Consider the following 19,907-nt stretch of genomic DNA (forward strand, 5'->3'; position numbering starts at 1 on the left):
ATGTAATGCTCTTTTGCTCACGCTGGCTTTACCGCAGTGCATTTGCGTTTCAGTGAAGCTTGATCATAAGTAAATATTTGTCCTTTTGTTTGCCAGAAACGGACGTGCCAAGATGCATAATTGGCCTGAGCAGTCGCAAATGCTCATAATGTTTGATGCGCAAGTGGCCTGTGCATGCGTTCATTTCGTATCATGTCATGCTCATCTGCTCACGCTGGCTTTGCCGCAGTGCTGTCGCAATGCAGTGAAGCTTATTCATCTTTTGGTAATTGTTTTTTTGTCTCCCTGAATCGGACATGCCAAGATGCATATTTGGCCTGAGCAGTCGCAAATGCTTATATTTGTTTGATGCACAAGCGGCCTGGGCATGCGTTCATTTCGTATCATGTAATGCTCTTGTGCTAACGCTGGCTTTACCGCAGGGCTTGTGCGATGTACGAAAGCTTGATCATATTTTAGTATTTGTTCTTTTGTTTGCCTGCAACAGACGTGCCAAGATGCACATTTGGCCTCAGCACTCGCAAATGCTTATATTTGTTTGATGCACAAGTGGCCTGTGGATGCGTTCATTTCGTATCCTGTAATGCTCTTCTGCTCACCTTGGCTTTACCGCAGTGCTTTCGCGATGCGTGAAGCTTAATCATCTTTTGGTAATTGTCTTTTTGTTCCCTGAAACGGTCGTGCCAAGATGCATATTTAACCTCAGCAGTCGCAAATGCTTATATTTGTTTGATGCACAAGAGGCCTGTGCATGCGTTCATTTCGTATTTTGTAATACTCTTCTGCTCACGCTGGCTTTAACGCAGTGCTGTCGCAATGCAGTGAAGCTTAATCATCTTTTGGTAATTGTTTTTATGTCTCTCTGAAACGGACATGCCAAGATGCATATTTGGCCTGAGCAGTCGCAAATGCTTATATTTGTTTGATGCACAAGTGGCCTGTGCATGCATTCATTTCGTATCAAGTAGTGCTCGTCTGCTCACGCTGGCTTTAACGCAGTGCTTTCGCGATGCAGTGAAGCTAAATCATCTTTTGGTACTTGTCTTTTTGTCTACCTGAAACGGAAGTGCCAAGATGCATATTTGGCCTGAGCAGTGGCAAATGCTTATAATGTTTGATGCACAAGTGGCCTGTGCATGCGTTCATTTCGTATCATGTCATGCTCCTCTGCTCACGCTGGCTTTGCCGCAGTGCTGTCGCAATGCAGTGAAGCTTATTTATCTTTTGGTAATTGTTTTTTTGTCTCCTTGAATCGGACATGCCAAGATGCATATTTGGCCTGAGCAGTGGCAAATGCTTATATTTGTTTGATGCACAAGTGCCCTGTGCATGCGTTCATTTCGTATCATGTAATGCTCTTCTGCTCACGCTGGCATACCACAGTGCTTTTGCGATGCAGTGAAGCTTAATCATATTTAAGTATTTGTCCTTTTGTTTGCCTGAAACGGACGTGCCAAGGTGCATATTTGGCCTGAGCAGTTGCAAATGCCTATATTTGTTTGATGCACAAGTGGCCTGTGCATGCGTTCATTTCGTATCATGTAATGCTCTTTGCTCGCGCTGGTTTTAGCGCAGTGCTTTTGCGACGCAGTGAAGCTTGATAATATTTTAGTATTTGTCCTTTTGTTTGCCTGAAACGGACGTTGGCTTTACCGCAGTGCTTTTGCGATGCAGTTAAGCTTGATCAAATTTAATTATTTGTCTTTTTCTTTGCCTGAAACGGACGGGCCAAGATGCATATTTGGCCTGAGCATTCGCAAATGCTTATATTTGTTTGATGCACAAGTGGCCTGTGCATGCGTTCATTTCGTATCATGTAATGCTCTTCTGCTCACGCTGGCTTACCGCAGTGCTTTTGCGATGCAGTGAAGCTTAATCATCATTAAGTATTTGTCCTTTGTTTGCCTGAAACGGACGTGCCAAGATGCATATTCGGCCTGAGCTGTCGCAAATGCTTATAATTGTTTGATGCACAAGTGGCCTGGGCATGCGTTCATTTCGTATCCTGTAATGCTCTTTTGCTCACCTTGGCTTTACCGCAGTGCTGTCGCAATGCAGTGTAGCTTAATCATCTTTTAGTAATTGTTTTTTTGTCTCTCTGAAACGGACATGCCAAGATGCATATTTGGCCTGAGCAGTCGCAAATGCTTATATTTGTTTGATGCACAAGTGGCCTGTGCATGCGTTCTTTCGTATAATGTAACGCTTTTTTGCTCACGCTGGCTTTACCGCAGTGCATTTGCGTTTCAGTGAAGCTTGATCATAATTAAATATTTGTCCTTTTGTTTGCCAGAAACGGACGTGCCAAGATGCATAATTGGCCTGAGCAGTCGCAAATGCTCATAATGTTTGATGCACAAGTGGCCTGTGCATGCGTTCATTTCGTATCATGTCATGCTAATCTGCTCACGCTGGCTTTGCCGCAGTGCTGTCGCAATGCAGTGAAGCTTAATCATCTTTTAGTAATTGTTTTTTTGTCTCTCTGAAACGGACATGCCAAGATGCATATTTGGCCTGAGCAGTCGCAAATGCTTATGATTGTTTGATGCAGAAGTGGCCTGTGCATGCGTTCTTTCGTATAATGTAACGCTTTTTTGCTCACGCTGGCTTTACCGCAGTGCATTTGCGTTTCAGTGCAGCTTGATCATAATTAAATATTTGTCCTTTTGTTTGCCAGAAACGGACGTGCCAAGATGCATAATTGGCCTGAGCAGTCGCAAATGCTCATAATGTTTGATGCACAAGTGGCCTGTGCATGCGTTCATTTCGTATCATGTAATGCTCTTCTGCTCACGCTGGCATACCGCAGTGCTTTTGCGATGCAGTGAAGCTTAATCATATTTAAGTATTTGTCCTTTTCTTTGCCTGAAACGGACGGGCCAAGATGCATATTTGGCCTGAGCATTCGCAAATGCTTATATTTGTTTGATGCACAAGTGGCCTGTGCATGCGTTCATTTCGTATCATGTAATGCTCTTCTGCTCACGCTGGCTTACCACAGTGCTTTTGCGATGCAGTGAAGCCTAATAATCTTTTGGTAATTGTCTATTTGTTTGCCTGAAACGGACGTGCCAAGATGCATATTCGGCCTGAGCTGTCGCAAATGCTTATATTTGTTTGATGCACAAGTGGCCTGGGCATGCGTTCATTTTGTATCCTGTAATGCTCTTCTGCTCACCTTGGCTTTACCGCAGTGCTGTCGCAATGCAGTGAAGCTTAATCATCTTTTAGTAATTGTTTTTTTGTCTCTCTGAAACGGACATGCCAAGATGCATATTTGGCCTGAGCAGTCGCAAATGCTTATATTTGTTTTATGCAGAAGTGGCCTGTGCATGCGTTCTTTCGTATAATGTAACGCTTTTTTGCTCACGCTGGCTTTACCGCAGTGCATTTGCGTTTCAGTGAAGCTTGATCATAATTAAATATTTGTCCTTTTGTTTGCCAGAAACGGACGTGCCAAGATGCATAATTGGCCTGAGCAGTCGCAAATGCTCATAATGTTTGATGCACAAGTGGCCTGTGCATGCGTTCATTTCGTATCATGTCATGCTCATCTGCTCACGCTGGCTTTGCCGCAGTGCTTTCGCAATGCAGTGAAGCTTATTCATCTTTTGGTAATTGTTTTTTTGTCTCCCTGAATCGGACATGCCAAGATGCATATTTGGCCTGAGCAGTCGCAAATGCTTGTATTTGTTTGATGCACAAGTGCCCTGTGCATGCGTTCATTTCGTATCACGTAATGCTCTTCTGCTCACGCTGGCATACCGCAGTGCTTTTGCGATGCAGTGAAGCTTAATCATATTTAAGTATGTGTCCTTTTGTTTGCCTGAAACGGACGTGCCAAGATGCATATTTGGCCTGTGCAGTCGCAAATGCTTATATTTGTTTGATGCACAAGTGACCTGTGCATGCGTTCATTTCGTATCATGTAATGCTCTTTGCTCACGCAGGCTTTACCGCAGTGTTTTTGCAACGCGGTGAAGCTTGATAATATTTTAGTATTTGTCCTTTTGTTTGCCTGAAACAGACGTTGGCTTTACCGCAGTGCTTTTGCGATGCAATGAAGCTTCATCAAGTTTCATTATTTGTCCTTTTCTTTGCCTGAAACGGACGTGCCAAAATGCATATTTGGTCTGAGCAGTCGCAAATGCTTAAATTTGTTTGATGAACAAGTGGCCTGGGAATGCGTTCATTTCGTATCATGTATTTCTCTTCTGCTCACACTGGCTTTACTGGAGCGCTTCTGCGATGCATTAGAGCTTGATCATATTTTAGTATTTGTTCTTTTGTTTGCCTGAAACAGACGTTCAAGATGCATATTTGGCCTGAGCAGTCGCAAATGCTTATAATTGTTTGATGCACAAGTGGCCTGTGCATGGGTTCTTTTCGTAAGATGTAATGCTCTTCTGCTCACGCTGGCTTTACCACAGTGCTTTCGCGATGCAGTGAAGCTTAATCATCTTTTGGTAATTGTCTATTTGTCTCCCTGAAACGAAGGTGCCAAGATGCATATATGGCCTGAACAGTCGCAAATGCTTATATTTGATGCACAAGTGGCCTGTGCATGCGTTCATTTCGTAACAAGTAGTGCTCTTCAGCTCACGCTGGCTTTACCGCAGTGCTTTCGCGATGCAGTGAAGCTAAATCATCTTTTGGTACTTGTCTTTTTGTCTACCTGAAACAGAAGTGCCAAGATGCATATTTAGCCTGAGCAGTCGCAAAGGCTTATATTTGTTTGATGCACAAGCGGTCTGTGCATGCGTTCATTTCGTATTATGTAATACTCTTCTGCTCACGCTGGCTTTGCCGCAGTGCTGTCGCAATGCAGTGAAGCTTATTTATCTTTTGGTAATTGTTTTTTTGTCTCCTTGAATCGGACATGCCAAGATGCATATTTGGCCTGAGCAGTGGCAAATGCTTATATTTGTTTGATGCACAAGTGCCCTGTGCATGCGTTCATTTCGTATCAAGTAATGCTCTTCTGCTCACGCTGGCATACCGCAGTGCTTTTGCGATGCAGTGAAGCTTAATCATATTTAAGTATTTGTCCTTTTGTTTGCCTGAAACGGACGTGCCAAGGTGCATATTTGGCCTGAGCAGTGGCAAATGCTTATAATGTTTGATGCACAAGTGGCCTGTGCATGCGTTCATTTCGTATCATGTCATGCTCCTCTGCTCACGCTGGCTTTGCCGCAGTGCTGTCGCAATGCAGTGAAGCTTATTTATCTTTTGGTAATTGTTTTTTTGTCTCCTTGAATCGGACATGCCAAGATGCATATTTGGCCTGAGCATTCGCAAATGCTTATATTTGTTTGATGCACAAGTGGCCTGTGCATGCGTTCATTTCGTATCATGTAATGCTCTTCTGCTCACGCTGGCTTACCACAGTGCTTTTGCGATGCAGTGAAGCTTAATAATCTTTTGGTAATTGTCTATTTGTCTCCCTGAAACGAACGTGCCAAGATGCATATTTGGCCTGAGCAGTCGCAAATGCGTATATTTGTTTGATGCACAAGTGGCCTGTGCATGCGTTCATTTCGTATCATGTAATGCTCTTCTGCTCACGCTGGCTTTACCACAGTGCTGTCGCAATGCAGTGAAGCTTAATCATCTTTTAGTAATTGTTTTTTTGTCTCTCTGAAACGGACATGCCAAGATGCATATTTGGCCTGAGCAGTCGCAAATGCTTATATTTGTTTGATGCACAAGTGGCCTGTGCATGCGTTCTTTCGTATAATGTAACGCTTTTTTGCTCACGCTGGCTTTACCGCAGTGCATTTGCGTTTTAGTGAAGCTTGATCATAATTAAATATTTGTCCTTTTGTTTGCCAGAAACGGACGTGCCAAGATGCATAATTGGCCTGAGCAGTCGCAAATGCTCATAATGTTTGATGCACAAGTGGCCTGTGCATGCGTTCATTTCGTATCATGTCATGCTCATCTGCTCACGCTGGCTTTGCCGCAGTGCTGTCGCAATGCAGTGAAGCTTATTCATCTTTTGGTAATTGTTTTTTTGTCTCCCTGAATTGGACATGCCAAGATGCATATTTGGCCTGAGCAGTCGCAAATGCTTATATTTGTTTGATGCACAAGCGGCCTGGGCATGCGTTCATTTCGTATCATGTAATGCTCTTGTGCTAACGCTGGCTTTACCGCAGGGCTTGTGCGATGTACGAAAGCTTGATCATATTTTAGTATTTGTTCTTTTGTTTGCCTGCAACAGACGTGCCAAGATGCACATTTGGCCTCAGCACTCGCAAATGCTTATATTTGTTTGATGCACAAGTGGCCTGTGGATGCGTTCATTTCGTATCCTGTAATGCTCTTCTGCTCACCTTGGCTTTACCGCAGTGCTTTCGCGATGCGTGAAGCTCAATCATCTTTTGGTAATTGTCTTTTTGTTCCCTGAAACGGTCGTGCCAAGATGCATATTTAACCTAAGCAGTCGCAAATGCTTATATTTGTTTGATGCAGAAGTGGCCTGTGCATGCGTTCTTTCGTATAATGTAACGCTTTTTTGCTCACGCTTTCTTTACCGCAGTGCATTTGCGTTTCAGTGAAGCTTGATCATAATTAAATATTTGTCCTTTTGTTTGCCAGAAACGGACGTGCCAAGATGCATAATTGGCCTGAGCAGTCGCAAATGCTCATAATGTTTGATGCACAAGTGGCCTGTGCATGCGTTAATTTCGTATCATGTCATGCTCATCTGCTCACGCTGGCTTTGCCGCAGTGCTGTCGCAATGCAGTGAAGCTTATTCATCTTTTGGTAATTGTTTTTTTGTCTCCCTGAATCGGACATGCCAAGATGCATAATTGGCCTGAGCATTCGCAAATGCTTGTATTTGTTTGATGCACAAGTGCCCTGTGCATGCGTTCATTTCGTATCACGTAATGCTCTTCTGCTCACGCTGGCATACCGCAGTGCTTTTGCGATGCAGTGAAGCTTAATCATATTTAAGTATTTGTCCTTTTGTTTGCCTGAAACGGACGTGCCAAGATGCATATTTGGCCTGTGCAGTCGCAAATGCTTATATTTGTTTGATGCACAAGTGACCTGTGCATGCGTTCATTTCGTATCATGTAATGCTCTTTGCTCACGCAGGCTTTACCGCAGTGTTTTTGCAACGCGGTGAAGCTTGATAATATTTTAGTATTTGTCCTTTTGTTTGCCTGAAACAGACGTTGGCTTTACCGCAGTGCTTTTGCGATGCAATGAAGCTTCATCAAGTTTAATTATTTCTCCTTTTCTTTGCCTGAAACGGACGTGCCAAGATGCATATTTGGTCTGAGCAGTCGCAAATGCTTAAATTTGTTTGATGAAAGAGTGGCCTGGGCATGCGTTCATTTCGTATCATGTATTGCTCTTCTGCTCACACTGGCTTTACTGGAGTGCTTCTGCGATGCATTAGAGCTTGATCATATTTTAGTATTTGTTCTTTTGTTTGCCTGAAACAGACGTTCAAGATGCATATTTGGCCTGAGCAGTCGCAAATGCTTATAATTGTTTGATGCACAAGTGGCCTGTGCATGGGTTCTTTTCGTAAGATGTAATGCTCTTCTGCTCACGCTGGCTTTACCACAGTGCTTTCGCGATGCAGTGAAGCTTAATCATCTTTTGGTAATTGTCTATTTGTCTCCCTGAAACGAAGGTGCCAAGATGCATATATGGCCTGAACAGTCGCAAATGCTTATATTTGATGCACAAGTGGCCTGTGCATGCGTTAATTTCGTAACAAGTAGTGCTCTTCAGCTCACGCTGGCTTTACCGCAGTGCTTTCGCGATGCAGTGAAGCTAAATCATCTTTTGGTACTTTTCTTTTTGTCTACCTGAAACAGAAGTGCCAAGATGCATATTTGGCCTGAGCAGTCGCAAAGGCTTATATTTGTTTGATGCACAAGCGGTCTGTGCATGCGTTCATTTCGTATTATGTAATACTCTTCTGCTCACGCTGGCTTTAACGCAGTGCTGTCGCAATGCAGTGAAGCTTAATCATCTTTTGGTAATTGTTTTTATGTCTCTCTGAAACGGACATGCCAAGATGCATTTTTGGCCTGAGCAGTCGCAAATGCTTATATTTGTTTGATGCACAAGTGGCCTGTGCATGCATTCATTTCGTATCAAGTAGTGCTCTTCTGCTCACGCTGGCTTTACCGCAGTGCTTTCGCGATGCAGTGAAGCTAAATCATCTTTTGGTACTTGTCTTTTTGTCTACGTGAAACGGAAGTGCCAAGATGCATATTTGGCCTGAGCAGTGGCAAATGCTTATAATGTTTGATGCACTAGTGGCCTGTGCATGCGTTTATTTCGTATCATGTCATGCTCCTCTGCTCACGCTGGCTTTGCCGCAGTGCTGTCGCAATGCAGTGAAGCTTATTTATCTTTTGGTAATTGTTTTTTTGTCTCCCTGAATTGGACATGCCAAGATGCATATTTGGCCTGAGCAGTCGCAAATGCTTATATTTGTTTGATGCACAAGCGGCCTGGGCATGCGTTCATTTCGTATCAAGTAATGCTCTTCTGCTCACGCTGGCATACCGCAGTGCTTTTGCGATGCAGTGAAGCTTAATCATATTTAAGTATTTGTCCTTTTGTTTGCCTGAAACGGACGTGCCAAGGTGCATATTTGGCCTGAGCAGTTGCAAATGCCTATATTTGTTTGATGCACAAGTGGCCTGTGCATGCGTTCATTTCGTATCATGTAATGCTCTTTGCTCACGCTGGCTTTAGCGCAGTGCTTTTGCGACGCAGTGAAGCTTGATAATATATTAGTATTTGTCCTTTTGTTTGCCTGAAGCGGACGTTGCCTTTACTGCAGTGCTTTTGCGATGCAGTTAAGCTTGATCAAATTTAATTATTTGTCTTTTTCTTTGCCTGAAACGGACGGGCCAAGATGCATATTTGGCCTGAGCATTCGCAAATGCTTATATTTGTTTGATGCACAAGTGGCCTGTGCATGCGTTCATTTCGTATCATGTAATGCTCTTCTGCTCACGCTGGCTTACCACAGTGCTTTTGCGATGCAGTGAAGTTTAATAATATTTTGGTAATTGTCTATTTGTCTCCCTGAAACGAACGTGCCAAGATGCATATTTGGCCTGAGCAGTCGCAAATGCGTATATTTGTTTGATGCACAAGTGGCCTGTGCATGCGTTCATTTCGTATCATGTAATGCTCTTTTGCTCACGCTGGCTTTACCGCAGTGCATTTGCGTTTCAGTGAAGCTTGATCATAAGTAAATATTTGTCCTTTTGTTTGCCAGAAACGGACGTGCCAAGATGCATAATTGGCCTGAGCAGTCGCAAATGCTCATAATGTTTGATGCACAAGTGGCCTGTGCATGCGTTCATTTCGTATCATGTCATGCTCATCTGCTCACGCTGGCTTTGCCGCAGTGCTGTCGCAATGCAGTGAAGCTTATTCATCTTTTGGTAATTGTTTTTTTGTCTCCCTGAATCGGACATGCCAAGATGCATATTTGGCCTGAGCAGTCGCAAATGCTTATATTTGTTTGATGCACAAGCGGCCTGGGCATGCGTTCATTTCGTATCATGTAATGCTCTTGTGCTAACGCTGGCTTTACCGCAGGGCTTGTGCGATGTACGAAAGCTTGATCATATTTTAGTATTTGTTCTTTTGTTTGCCTGCAACAGACGTGCCAACATGCATATTTGGCCTCAGCACTCGCAAATGCTTATATTTGTTTGATGCACAAGTGGCCTGTGGATGCGTTCATTTCGTATCCTGTAATGCTCTTCTGCTCACCTTGGCTTTACCGCAGTGCTTTCGCGATGCGTGAAGCTTAATCATCATTTGGTAATTGTTTTTATGTCTCTCTGAAACGGACATGCCAAGATGCATATTTGGCCTGAGCAGTCGCAAATGCTTATATTTGTTTGATGCACAAGTGGCCTGTGCATGCATTCATTTCGTATCAAGTAGTGCTCGTCTGCTCACGCTGGCTTTAACGCAGTGCTTTCGCGATGCAGTGAAGCTAAATCATCTTTTGGTACTTGTCTTTTTGTCTACGTGAAACGGAAGTGCCAAGATGCATATTTGGCCTGAGCAGTGGCAAATGCTTATAATGTTTGATGCACAAGTGGCCTGTGCATGCGTTTATTTCGTATCATGTCATGCTCCTCTGCTCACGCTGGCTTTGCCGCAGTGCTGTCGCAATGCAGTGAAGCTTATTTATCTTTTGGTAATTGTTTTTTTGTCTCCTTGAATCGGACATGCCAAGATGCATATTTGGCCTGAGCAGTGGCAAATGCTTATATTTGTTTGATGCACAAGTGGCCTGTGCATGCGTTCATTTCGTATCATGTAATGCTCTTCTGCTCACGCTGGCTTACCACAGTGCTTTTGCGATGCAGTGAAGCTTAATAATATTTTGGTAATTGTCTATTTGTCTCCCTGAAACGAACGTGCCAAGATGCATATTTGGCCTGAGCAGTCGCAAATGCGTATATTTGTTTGATGCACAAGTGGCCTGTGCATGCGTTCATTTCGTATCATGTAATGCTCTTTTGCTCACGCTGGCTTTACCGCAGTGCATTTGCGTTTCAGTGAAGCTTGATCATAAGTAAATATTTGTCCTTTTGTTTGCCAGAAACGGACGTGCCAAGATGCACAATTGGCCTGAGCAGTCGCAAATGCTCATAATGTTTGATGCACAAGTGGCCTGTGCATGCGTTCATTTCGTATCATGTCATGCTCATCTGCTCACGCTGGCTTTGCCGCAGTGCTGTCGCAATGCAGTGAAGCTTATTCATCTTTTGGTAATTGTTTTTTTGTCTCCCTGAATCGGACATGCCAAGATGCATATTTGGCCTGAGCAGTCGCAAATGCTTATATTTGTTTGATGCACAAGCGGCCTGGGCATGCGTTCATTTCGTATCATGTAATGCTCTTGTGCTAACGCTGGCTTTACCGCAGGGCTTGTGCGATGTACGAAAGCTTGATCATATTTTAGTATTTGTTCTTTTGTTTGCCTGCAACAGACGTGCCAACATGCATATTTGGCCTCAGCACTCGCAAATGCTTATATTTTATTGATGCACAAGTGGCCTGTGGATGCGTTCATTTCGTATCCTGTAATGCTCTTCTGCTCACCTTGGCTTTACCGCAGTGCTTTCGCGATGCGTGAAGCTTAATCATCATTTGGTAATTGTTTTTATGTCTCTCTGAAACGGACATGCCAAGATGCATATTTGGCCTGAGCAGTCGCAAATGCTTATATTTGTTTGATGCACAAGTGGCCTGTGCATGCATTCATTTCGTATCAAGTAGTGCTCGTCTGCTCACGCTGGCTTTAACGCAGTGCTTTCGCGATGCAGTGAAGCTAAATCATCTTTTGGTACTTGTCTTTTTGTCTACCTGAAACGGAAGTGCCAAGATGCATATTTGGCCTGAGCAGTGGCAAATGCTTATAATGTTTGATGCACAAGTGGCCTGTGCGTGCGTTCATTTCGTATCATGTCATGCTCCTCTGCTCACGCTGGCTTTGCCGCAGTGCTGTCGCAATGCAGTGAAGCTTATTTATCTTTTGGTAATTGTTTTTTTGTCTCCTTGAATCGGACATGCCAAGATGCATATTTGGCCTGAGCAGTGGCAAATGCTTATATTTGTTTGATGCACAAGTGCCCTGTGCATGCGTTCATTTCGTATCATGTAATGCTCTTCTGCTCACGCTGGCATACCGCAGTGCTTTTGCGATGCAGTGAAGCTTAATCATATTTAAGTATTTGTCCTTTTGTTTGCCTGAAACGGACGTGCCAAGGTGCATATTTGGCCTGAGCAGTTGCAAATGCCTATATTTGTTTGATGCACAAGTGGTCTGTGCATGCGTTCATTTCGTATCATGTAATGCTCTTTGCTCACGCTGGTTTTAGCGCAGTGCTTTTGCGACGCAGTGAAGCTTGATAATATTTTAGTATTTGTCCTTTTGTTTGCCTGAAACGGACGTTGGCTTTACCGCAGTGCTTTTGCGATGCAGTTAAGCTTGATCAAATTTAATTATTTGTCTTTTTGTTTGCCTGAAACGGACGGGCCAGATGCATATTTGGCCTGAGCATTCGCAAATGCTTATATTTGTTTGATGCACAAGTGGCCTGTGCATGCGTTCATTTCGTATCATGTAATGCTCTTCTGCTCACGCTGGCTTACCGCAGTGCTTTTGCGATGCAGTGAAGCTTAATCATCATTAAGTATTTGTCCTTTGTTTGCCTGAAACGGACGTGCCAAGATGCATATTCGGCCTGAGCTGTCGCAAATGCTTATATTTGTTTGATGCACAAGTGGCCTGGGCATGCGTTCATTTCGTATCCTGTAATGCTCTTTTGCTCACCTTGGCTTTGCCGCAGTGCTGTCGCAATGCAGTGAAGCTTAATCATATTTTAGTAATTGTTTTTTTGTCTCTCTGAAACGGACATGCCAAGATGCATATTTGGCCTGAGCAGTCGTAAATGCTTATATTTGTTTGATGCAGAAGTGGCCTGTGCATGCGTTCTTTCGTATAATGTAACGCTTTTTTGCTCACGCTGGCTTTACCGCAGTGCATTTGCGTTTCAGTGAAGCTTGATCATAATTAAATATTTGTCCTTTTGTTTGCCAGAAACGGACGTGCCAAGATGCATATTTGGCCTGAGCAGTCGCAAATGCTCATAATGTTTGATGCACAAGTGGCCTGTGCATGCGTTCATTTCGTATCATGTCATGCTCATCTGCTCACGCTGGCTTTGCCGCAGTGCTTTCGCAATGCAGTGAAGCTTATTCATCTTTTGGTAATTGTTTTTTTGTCTCCCTGAATCGGACATGCCAAGATGCATATTTGGCCTGAGCAGTCGCAAATGCTTGTATTTGTTTGATGCACAAGTGCCCTGTGCATGCGTTCATTTCGTATCACGTAATGCTGTTCTGCTCACGCTGGCATACCACAGTGCTTTTGCAATGCAGTGAAGCTTAATCATATTTAAGTATTTGTCCTTTTGTTTGCCTGAAACGGACGTGCCAAGATGCACATTTGGCCTGTGCAGTCGCAAATGCTTATATTTGTTTGATGCACAAGTGACCTGTGCATGCGTTCATTTCGTATCATGTAATGCTCTTTGCTCACGCAGGCTTTACCGCAGTGTTTTTGCAACGCGGTGAAGCTTGATAATATTTTAGTATTTGTCCTTTTGTTTGCCTGAAACAGACGTTGGCTTTACCGCAGTGCTTTTGCGATGCAATGAAGCTTCATCAAGTTTAATTATTTGTCCTTTTCTTTGCCTGAAACGGACGTGCCAAGATGCATACTTGGTCTGAGCAGTCGCAAATGCTTAAATTTGTTTGATGAACAAGTGGCCTGGGAATGCGTTCATTTCGTATCATGTATTTCTCTTCTGCTCACACTGGCTTTACTGGAGTGCTTCTGCGATGCATTAGAGCTTGATCATATTTTAGTATTTGTTCTTTTGTTTGCCTGAAACAGACGTTCAAGATGCATATTTGGCCTGAGCAGTCGCAAATGCTTATAATTGTTTGATGCACAAGTGGCCTGTGCATGGGTTCTTTTCGTAAGATGTAATGCTCTTCTGCTCACGCTGGCTTTACCACAGTGCTTTCGCGATGCAGTGAAGCTTAATCATCTTTTGGTAATTGTCTATTTGTCTCCCTGAAACGAAGGTGCCAAGATGCATATATGGCCTGAACAGTCGCAAATGCTTATATTTGATGCACAAGTGGCCTGTGCATGCGTTCATTTCGTAACAAGTAGTGCTCTTCAGCTCACGCTGGCTTTACCGCAGTGCTTTCGCGATGCAGTGAAGCTAAATCATCTTTTGGTACTTGTCTTTTTGTCTACCTGAAACAGAAGTGCCAAGATGCATATTTAGCCTGAGCAGTCGCAAAGGCTTATATTTGTTTGATGCACAAGCGGTCTGTGCATGCGTTCATTTCGTATTATGTAATACTCTTCTGCTCACGCTGGCTTTAACGCAGTGCTGTCGCAATGCAGTGAAGCTTAATCATCTTTTGGTAATTGTTTTTATGTCTCTCTGAAACGGACATGCCAAGATGCATTTTTGGCCTGAGCAGTCGCAAGTGCTTATATTTGTTTGATGCACAAGTGGCCTGTGCATGCATTCATTTCGTATCAAGTAGTGCTCTTCTGCTCATGCTGGCTTTACCGCAGTGCTTTCGCGATGCAGTGAAGCTAAATCATCTTTTGGTACTTGTCTTTTTGTCTACGTGAAACGGAAGTGCCAAGATGCATATTTGGCCTGAGCAGTGGCAAATGCTTATAATGTTTGATGCACAAGTGGCCTGTGCATGCGTTCATTTCGTATCATGTCATGCTCCTCTGCTCACGCTGGCTTTGCCGCAGTGCTGTCGCAATGCAGTGAAGCTTATTTATCTTTTGGTAATTGTTTTTTTGTCTCCTTGAATCGGACATGCCAAGATGCATATTTGGCCTGAGCAGTGGCAAATGCTTATATTTGTTTGATGCACAAGTGCCCTGTGCATGCGTTCATTTCGTATCAAGTAATGCTCTTCTGCTCACGCTGGCATACCGCTGTGCTTTTGCGATGCAGTGAAGCTTAATCATATTTAAGTATTTGTCCTTTTGTTTGCCTGAAACGGACGTGCCAAGGTGCATATTTGGCCTGAGCAGTTGCAAATGCCTATATTTGTTTGATGCACAAGTGGCCTGTGCATGCGTTCATTTCGTATCATGTAATGCTCTTTGCTCACGCTGGCTTTAGCGCAGTGCTTTTGTGACGCAGTGAAGCTTGATAATATTTTAGTATTTGTCCTTTTGTTTGCCTGAAACGGACGTTGGCTTTACCGCAGTGCTTTTGCGATGCAGTTAAGCTTGATCAAATTTAATTATTTGTCTTTTTCTTTGCCTGAAACGGACGGGCCAAGATGCATATTTGGCCTGAGCATTCGCAAATGCTTATATTTGTTTGATGCACAAGTGGCCTGTGCATGCGTTCATTTCGTATCATGTAATGCTCTTCTGCTCACGCTGGCTTACCACAGTGCTTTTGCGATGCAGTGAAGCTTAATAATCTTTTGGTAATTGTCTATTTGTCTCCCTGAAACGAACGTGCCAAGATGCATATTTGGCCTGAGCAGTCGCAAATGCGTATATTTGTTTGATGCACAAGTGGCCTGTGCATGCGTTCATTTCGTATCATGTAATGCTCTTCTGCTCACGCTGGCTTTACCACAGTGCTGTCGCAATGCAGTGAAGCTTAATCATCTTTTAGTAATTGTTTTTTTGTCTCTCTGAAACGGACATGCCAAGATGCATATTTGGCCTGAGCAGTCGCAAATGCTTATATTTGTTTGATGCACAAGTGGCCTGTGCATGCGTTCTTTCGTATAATGTAACGCTTTTTTGCTCACGCTGGCTTTACCGCAGTGCATTTGCGTTTCAGTGAAGCTTGATCATAATTAAATATTTGTCCTTTTGTTTGCCAGAAACGGACGTGCCAAGATGCATAATTGGCCTGAGCAGTCGCAAATGCTCATAATGTTTGATGCACAAGTGGCCTGTGCATGCGTTCATTTCGTATCATGTCATGCTCATCTGCTCACGCTGGCTTTGCCGCAGTGCTGTCGCAATGCAGTGAAGCTTATTCATCTTTTGGTAATTGTTTTTTGTCTCCCTGAATCGGACATGCCAAGATGCATATTTGGCCTGAGCAGTCGCAAATGCTTATATTTGTTTGATGCACAAGCGGCCTGGGCATGCGTTCATTTCGTATCATGTAATGCTCTTGTGCTAACGCTGGCTTTACCGCAGGGCTTGTGCGATGTACGAAAGCTTGATCATATTTTAGTATTTGTTCTTTTGTTTGCCTGCAACAGACGTGCCAAGATGCATATTTGGCCTCAGCACTCGCAAATGCTTATATTTGTTTGATGCACAAGTGGCCTGTGGATGCGTTCATTTCGTATCCTGTAATGCTCTTCTGCTCACCTTGGCTTTACCGCAGTGCTTTCGCGATGCGTGAAGCTTAATCATCTTTTGGTAATTGTCTTTTTGTTCCCTGAAACGGTCGTGCCAAGATGCATATTTAACCTAAGCAGTCGCAAATGCCTATATTTGTTTGATGCACAAGTGGCCTGTGCATGCGTTCATTTCGTATCATGTATTTCTCTTCTGCTCACACTGGCTTTACTGGAGTGCTTCTGCGATGCATTAGAGCTTGATCATATTTTAGTATTTGTTCTTTTGTTTGCCTGAAACAGACGTTCAAGATGCATATTTGGCCTGAGCAGTCGCAAATGCTTATAATTGTTTGATGCACAAGTGGCCTGTGCATGGGTTCTTTTCGTAAGATGTAATGCTCTTCTGCTCACGCTGGCTTTACCACAGTGCTTTCGCGATGCAGTGAAGCTTAATCATCTTTTGGTAATTGTCTATTTGTCTCCCTGAAACGAAGGTGCCAAGATGCATATATGGCCTGAACAGTCGCAAATGCTTATATTTGATGCACAAGTGGCCTGTGCATGCGTTCATTTCGTAACAAGTAGTGCTCTTCAGCTCACGCTGGCTTTACCGCAGTGCTTTCGCGATGCAGTGAAGCTAAATCATCTTTTGGTACTTGTCTTTTTGTCTACCTGAAACAGAAGTGCCAAGATGCATATTTAGCCTGAGCAGTCGCAAAGGCTTATATTTGTTTGATGCACAAGCGGTCTGTGCATGCGTTCATTTCGTATTATGTAATACTCTTCTGCTCACGCTGGCTTTAACGCAGTGCTGTCGCAATGCAGTGAAGCTTAATCATCTTTTGGTAATTGTTTTTATGTCTCTCTGAAACGGACATGCCAAGATGCATTTTTGGCCTGAGCAGTCGCAAGTGCTTATATTTGTTTGATGCACAAGTGGCCTGTGCATGCATTCATTTCGTATCAAGTAGTGCTCTTCTGCTCATGCTGGCTTTACCGCAGTGCTTTCGCGATGCAGTGAAGCTAAATCATCTTTTGGTACTTGTCTTTTTGTCTACGTGAAACGGAAGTGCCAAGATGCATATTTGGCCTGAGCAGTGGCAAATGCTTATAATGTTTGATGCACAAGTGGCCTGTGCATGCGTTCATTTCGTATCATGTCATGCTCCTCTGCTCACGCTGGCTTTGCCGCAGTGCTGTCGCAATGCAGTGAAGCTTATTTATCTTTTGGTAATTGTTTTTTTGTCTCCTTGAATCGGACATGCCAAGATGCATATTTGGCCTGAGCAGTGGCAAATGCTTATATTTGTTTGATGCACAAGTGCCCTGTGCATGCGTTCATTTCGTATCAAGTAATGCTCTTCTGCTCACGCTGGCATACCGCTGTGCTTTTGCGATGCAGTGAAGCTTAATCATATTTAAGTATTTGTCCTTTTGTTTGCCTGAAACGGACGTGCCAAGGTGCATATTTGGCCTGAGCAGTTGCAAATGCCTATATTTGTTTGATGCACAAGTGGCCTGTGCATGCGTTCATTTCGTATCATGTAATGCTCTTTGCTCACGCTGGCTTTAGCGCAGTGCTTTTGCGACGCAGTGAAGCTTGATAATATTTTAGTATTTGTCCTTTTGTTTGCCTGAAACGGACGTTGGCTTTACCGCAGTGCTTTTGCGATGCAGTTAAGCTTGATCAAATTTAATTATTTGTCTTTTTCTTTGCCTGAAACGGACGGGCCAAGATGCATATTTGGCCTGAGCATTCGCAAATGCTTATATTTGTTTGATGCACAAGTGGCCTGTGCATGCGTTCATTTCGTATCATGTAATGCTCTTCTGCTCACGCTGGCTTACCACAGTGCTTTTGCGATGCAGTGAAGCTTAATAATCTTTTGGTAATTGTCTATTTGTCTCCCTGAAACGAACGTGCCAAGATGCATATTTGGCCTGAGCAGTCGCAAATGCGTATATTTGTTTGATGCACAAGTGGCCTGTGCATGCGTTCATTTCGTATCATGTAATGCTCTTCTGCTCACGCTGGCTTTACCACAGTGCTGTCGCAATGCAGTGAAGCTTAATCATCTTTTAGTAATTGTTTTTTTGTCTCTCTGAAACGGACATGCCAAGATGCATATTTGGCCTGAGCAGTCGCAAATGCTTATATTTGTTTGATGCACAAGTGGCCTGTGCATGCGTTCTTTCGTATAATGTAACGCTTTTTTGCTCACGCTGGCTTTACCGCAGTGCATTTGCGTTTCAGTGAAGCTTGATCATAATTAAATATTTGTCCTTTTGTTTGCCAGAAACGGACGTGCCAAGATGCATAATTGGCCTGAGCAGTCGCAAATGCTCATAATGTTTGATGCACAAGTGGCCTGTGCATGCGTTCATTTCGTATCATGTCATGCTCATCTGCTCACGCTGGCTTTGCCGCAGTGCTGTCGCAATGCAGTGAAGCTCATTCATCTTTTGGTAATTGTTTTTTTGTCTCCCTGAATCGGACATGCCAAGATGCATATTTGGCCTGAGCAGTCGCAAATGCTTATATTTGTTTGATGCACAAGCGGCCTGGGCATGCGTTCATTTCGTATCTTGTAATGCTCTTGTGCTAACGCTGGCTTTACCGCAGGGCTTGTGCGATGTACGAAAGCTTGATCATATTTTAGTATTTGTTCTTTTGTTTGCCTGCAACAGACGTGCCAAGATGCATATTTGGCCTCAGCACTCGCAAATGCTTATATTTGTTTGATGCACAAGTGGCCTGTGGATGCGTTCATTTCGTATCCTGTAATGCTCTTCTGCTCACCTTGGCTTTACCGCAGTGCTTTCGCGATGCGTGAAGCTTAATCATCTTTTGGTAATTGTCTTTTTGTTCCCTGAAACGGTCGTGCCAAGATGCATATTTAACCTAAGCAGTCGCAAATGCCTATATTTGTTTGATGCACAAGTGGCCTGTGCATGCGTTCATTTCGTATCATGTATTTCTCTTCTGCTCACACTGGCTTTACTGGAGTGCTTCTGCGATGCATTAGAGCTTGATCATATTTTAGTATTTGTTCTTTTGTTTGCCTGAAACAGATGTTCAAGATGCATATTTGGCCTGAGCAGTCGCAAATGCTTATAATTGTTTGATGCACAAGTGGCCTGTGCATGGGTTCTTTTCGTAAGATGTAATGCTCTTCTGCTCACGCTGGCTTTACCACAGTGCTTTCGCGATGCAGTGAAGCTTAATCATCTTTTGGTAATTGTCTATTTGTCTCCCTGAAACGAAGGTGCCAAGATGCATATATGGCCTGAACAGTCGCAAATGCTTATATTTGATGCACAAGTGGCCTGTGCATGCGTTCATTTCGTAACAAGTAGTGCTCTTCAGCTCACGCTGGCTTTACCGCAGTGCTTTCGCGATGCAGTGAAGCTAAATCATCTTTTGGTACTTGTCTTTTTGTCTACCTGAAACAGAAGTGCCAAGATGCATATTTAGCCTGAGCAGTCGCAAAGGCTTATATTTGTTTGATGCACAAGCGGTCTGTGCATGCGTTCATTTCGTATTATGTAATACTCTTCTGCTCACGCTGGCTTTAACGCAGTGCTGTCGCAATGCAGTGAAGCTTAATCATCTTTTGGTAATTGTTTTTATGTCTCTCTGAAACGGACATGCCAAGATGCATTTTTGGCCTGAGCAGTCGCAAGTGCTTATATTTGTTTGATGCACAAGTGGCCTGTGCATGCATTCATTTCGTATCAAGTAGTGCTCTTCTGCTCATGATGGCTTTACCGCAGTGCTTTCGCGATGCAGTGAAGCTAAATCATCTTTTGGTACTTGTCTTTTTGTCTACGTGAAACGGAAGTGCCAAGATGCATATTTGGCCTGAGCAGTGGCAAATGCTTATAATGTTTGATGCACAAGTGGCCTGTGCATGCGTTCATTTCGTATCATGTCATGCTCCTCTGCTCACGCTGGCTTTGCCGC

Source organism: Rhipicephalus microplus, chromosome 4 (genome assembly GCF_043290135.1).
Source record: "Rhipicephalus microplus isolate Deutch F79 chromosome 4, USDA_Rmic, whole genome shotgun sequence".
In the NCBI taxonomy this organism is placed as follows: domain Eukaryota; kingdom Metazoa; phylum Arthropoda; class Arachnida; order Ixodida; family Ixodidae; genus Rhipicephalus; species Rhipicephalus microplus.